Source organism: Echinops telfairi, unplaced genomic scaffold, assembly GCF_000313985.2.
Source record: "Echinops telfairi isolate 266 unplaced genomic scaffold, ASM31398v2 ScPeMD7_18;HRSCAF=68, whole genome shotgun sequence".
Lineage (NCBI taxonomy): Eukaryota > Metazoa > Chordata > Mammalia > Afrosoricida > Tenrecidae > Echinops > Echinops telfairi.
Window position 1 is genome coordinate 27,523,064 of NW_022103915.1, and position 4,721 is coordinate 27,527,784.

The window sequence follows — 4,721 nt, forward strand, 5'->3', positions numbered from 1 at the left end:
CTTTCTTTGAACTCTCATTTTAAACTGAAGAATCACCCAGGGAGCTCTGCAGCATGACAAACCTGGATGGAATACGGATCCCCAACTGCTGGCCACTCGCTGGAGGCAGGGCAGAAGCACACACTGAGGAGACAGGCCCTGTTTCAGCGACAGCCGCGGTCCCTGGCCCCTCGAGTGGTCAACGATGTGCTGTTACTTGCTGCTGTCCAGGGGCGACACGTGTGTACCAAGCCCGGTGCTTCCTGGGTTCTCAGTGCTCTAGCCCCGCAGAAGCGCATCACCAGGCCTGTCTTCCGAGGTGCCCCTGGGTGGGCTTGAACCACTGACCTCGGGCTAGTAGTCAAACGCTTAACCATTTACACCACCCAGGGAGGTTCATGGTCAACAATGCCCAGCCCCAGCACCAGTATCGACTGGGGTGGGGGGTCTTCTTCCCACCCCCACCCCACCTCCATGTGGTGAGGTTGGAATGAGCTGACTTTCCTGCCCAGAGAACCATCCTGCCTTCAGTCCCCAAGGCCTCTTCACTGGCATGGCTGGACGCTGGTACTGGCTAAGCCATGGCCCCTGGCTCTCCTGACAAGCTCAGGTGGGGTCAGTCTATAGGTCCCAGTTGCCCCACCCAACTCCAATGTCCAACCCCAACAAACATACCCGGAAGCCTCCTGGACCCCTCTGCCTGGAACCAGTCACATTCCTTCCAACCCCTGAGGGCCCCAGTGTGGCATCAGGGTGAGCCCTTAAAACTGCCCCTGGCCAGCCCTGGTGTGGAGAACTGAGAGCTGGCTTCAGCTCTTTCCCTGCCCCTGACCTCTGCATAGCTCTGGGCAGATTGCTGCCTCCAGCCGGAATCCTCAGCATATATAGCAACTCTGATTCCTTCTCCCAGGAAATCCAATGAGGATGAGGAGGAAGCACTAACTCCACACACCAAGTACCTTGGAAACGCTCCCACGGCAACTCGTTTCCTCCCTCTTTCAGCCCTGAGGCAGAGGATTCTCCCCATCTTAAACTGAGACATTGGGAAGGTAAGTCACCTGACGGGTCCTTCCCAGCCACACTAGTAAGTGGTGAGTCAGGGATTAAACCTAGCTGTCCAATTCCCTAACCCGTGCCCTGACCACCTGGCTCTGCTGCCACTCCACCCACACAGCAGGCCTGTATGACTGAGGCTTTTGATTCACGGTTTTCATCAATAATCCTCTCTGTGCCAACCCCCAGTCGGACTCTGAGGGTCAGCAGAGGGAAGGGGAAGGGCTCTGAGACTAATGAAGATATATCAAGGGACCCCCTAAAGCCCACTGCCACTGAATCAATTCCAACTCAGGACGACCCTGTAGGGCAGAGTCGAACTGCCCCACAGGGTTTCCCAGAGCGTAATCTTTCTAGAAGCAGAAGGCTATGTATTTCTCCTACAGAAGGCTGGTGGCTTTGAACCACCCATCTTTTGGTTAGTAGTGGAGTGTGTCACCAGGGCCCCACTTCTATGTCCATAACCCAACCAAAACCACACCGACTGCCATCCAGCCAATTCTGATTTGTTGTGACCCCACGGGACAGAGTGGAACTGCTCCCTGGGGTTTCCGAGTCTGTCCATCTTTATAGAAGTAGACGTGACCACCCAGTGCTGCTAAAGGGCATCCCCTCCATGGCTGCCTTTCTGCAGAGAAAGCAGATCGTTCATCCTCTCCAGGAGCATGTGCCCGACTGATAGCTGCCAGCTGAGAGACTAACAATGCCCCCAGGCAGGAGCTAGCGGACTAGAACATCTCCCCAGGAAGCCAGACACCAAGAGGTCATCTGCTGCCCTGCTGCAAGGTCACCCTGCTCTGAAGCTAAAGCCAGACCAAGGCCCAGCTCAACCTAAGAGACTCAACACTCGGCAATGTCCGAGCTGAACGGGCCCAATGGCAGCCCCTCTCAGCCCAAACTGAAAGGGCCTGCATCCCTCGGTGGGGGTGGGGGTTGGGGTGTATCAGAGCAGCCCAGCCACCAGGTGGTGGCACCCAGAGTAGACTCTGGTGGGTGCCTACCCCACAGACTTCCCATTCCTCCTTTCTTAAGAGAATGCCTTAGTCTTTGGGCCCATGTTCTTCAGGGAGTTGAGCCACAACCAGCCCCAGAGCAGGTGTCATCTTGACCCAGCTCTGCCAATATCGACTCTGAGTTCGCAAGGCCCTTGCCGAGTGATTGGTTGACATGGCACGTCACATGATTCTGGTGAATGGGAGAAGTCTGTTCCCCTTCTGAGAAGGCCTTCTTACTTAAGAAATGGTGCATCGGAAACAAGAAGCCCTCTATTCATCGTCCACGGTGCTGGACTCCACTGAACAGGGCAGTAAAGCTTGGAGGGGCTTTACTGTCATGAGAGGAATTAGTCCAGAGCCCTGAGCTTGTTAACCTCCAGGGTAAACAAAAGCCCCTGGGCCTCTTGTTATGTAGAGAGCAAATCCTCTAGTACTCACACTGCTTTTAGTTTGAGGCTGTTGTATCAAGCAGCCAAAAACACCCTCCCGGACAGAGCGTTGAAGATTCCCCCACTTCTCATAAGACAGGGGCTCACGTCTCCCCGATACAGTTTTGAAGACTCCCCCACTTTGCAGTAAGATGGGCTCACAAAGAATGAAAGACTGGGCTGGCCTAGAATGACTCAGTTTACCTTCTTATTGGGTCCTTGTCCAAAGTGAGCAGATGTAATTGGTCTAAAGTTAGCAAACAGAGCCTACACAAATACCTCTATTGGCTAGGTCCAGTCCCAAGACTGCAGGAATTGTGGGAGATAAGAAAGATGCACAAGACAGGATCCCTGCCCTCCAGGCGCTCACCCCCAGGCTGAGGAGTTAAGATGTGTGTGTGTGTGTGTGTGTGTGTGTGTGTCTGTGTGTGTTGGGGGGGGGATGTGTGTATGTGTGTGTGTACCGACTCTGACAAAGTGTATGTATAAGGACCTTTCCATAACCCTTTGGGCTGGGGTGATGTGGAGAGGTGTCCTAGAGGGCAGAAGACTTTTTCAAAGAGCTGTATTTAAGCAGTCTTGATAAATTAACAAAAACCCTAACACAAATTCTAACTTAATTAATAAACACAGATATGGACACCTAGTAGGTGTCAGGGCCACCATTCACTTTCAGGCTTGTCACATTGTGGTTTCCTGTTATACTAGAAGTTATGCCAACAGTATTCCCAATACCGGCAGAGCCATGCATGATAGACAGGTTTCAGAAGAGCTCCCAGAATAGGAAGAAGGAACTGACAGACAGCTTCTGAGGGACCAACGCTGGAAACCTTATGAATAGCAGCAGAACGGTCGTTGAGATCGTACCAGACGATGGGAAGACACGCAGACACAACTGGGGAAGAGTGGCCTTAAAGGAGCATCAACCCTAATGATGCACGCAGAGCGGAGCTTTGGGGACTAACAGGGACAACTCAAAATGAAGAAAAAAGTCTGCAAACATCCATCAGTAATCGGAAAGTGGAATGTCCGGAGTATGAATCTAGGAAAACTGGAAATAGTCAAAAATGAAATGGATCACCTGAAGCTCGAGCCCCTGGGCCCTGGTGTGAGCTGAAATGGCCTGGAAGCAGCCACTTTGAGTTGGACTATTACATGGTTTACTCCAAGAGGAACGGTTAAAAAGAACATTTCGAAATCTTAAAGTACATAATATTCATACGTTTGTCGGGAACTTCCCTTAGCACAACTAATATCCCAGTGTACACATGCAGGACTACAGCCAGCAATGAGGAAAGGGAAGGACTGGACCGGCTTCCTCAGTCTGACTCTGGTCAAACATGCACTCATAATTACTGGGGACTGGGACGTGGATGTTAGAAACAAAGAGGAAGGAACAGTAACTGGAAAATATGGCTTGGATGATATAAATGAAGCTAGAGATCACGTGACAGAATTTTGCAAGACCAGCGACTTCACTGCAACTACCTTTTTCAACAAGGTAAACGGTGACTATACACGCGAAGTCGCCAGACGGAATGCACAAGAACCAAACTGGCCACCTCTGTGGGAAGAAATGATGGAGATGCTCAGGACCAGCTCAGACAAAACCAGAGGCTGGCTGTGGAACAGACTTGCAAATGCTCATATGGAAGTTCAGGTTGAAGCTGAAGACCGTTAAAGCAAGTCCACAAGAGTCAAATGCAACTGTGACTGTATCCCCTGTAATGTTTTAGGGCATGCGGCTCACTAAGCACTGAGGACAGAAGACCAGAGGAGTGCTGAGATGGCATGAGGGCATGGCACATGGAGAAAGCAAAAGATCGTTAAGAGACAAAAAAGAAAAGACCAAAGTAGCCGTCAGAAAGGCCTCTGAAACTGGCTCTTGAACAGAGTAGCTAAAGTGAATGAAGGAATGGTGGAAAAGCTGAACAAATTAAGGGCAATTAAAGATGACAAAGTAAAATATTATAAAGAAATAGATAAAGTAAAATAGTATGATGAAATGTGCAAAGACCTTGAGTCAGAAAGTTAGAAATGAAGCATATGCTTAGCATTTGTCAACTTGGGAAAGGATTGAAGAAAAATTCAAGGCTTGGGTATCAATACTGAAGGATTCGATGAGCAAAACAGTGAACAATGTAGGAAGCATAAAAAAAAAAAAAAGATGGAAGGAGTACTCCGAATGAGTGTACCAAAAAGACTTGGTCAGTCAACCATTTCAACAGACAGCATAGGGTTCAACTCCAATTCAGTCCATTCCAGG

The 4,721-nt window shown here is 50.1% G+C and overlaps 1 protein-coding gene across 3 annotated transcripts in view; it reads right to left on the reverse strand.

Annotated features, from left to right (window-relative positions):
* The window catches only part of ADCK1 (aarF domain containing kinase 1), a 140,694-nt gene that overhangs the window by 3,444 nt on the left and 132,529 nt on the right, over nt 1-4,721 (reverse strand). The gene's annotated exons all lie outside the window — the stretch shown is intronic.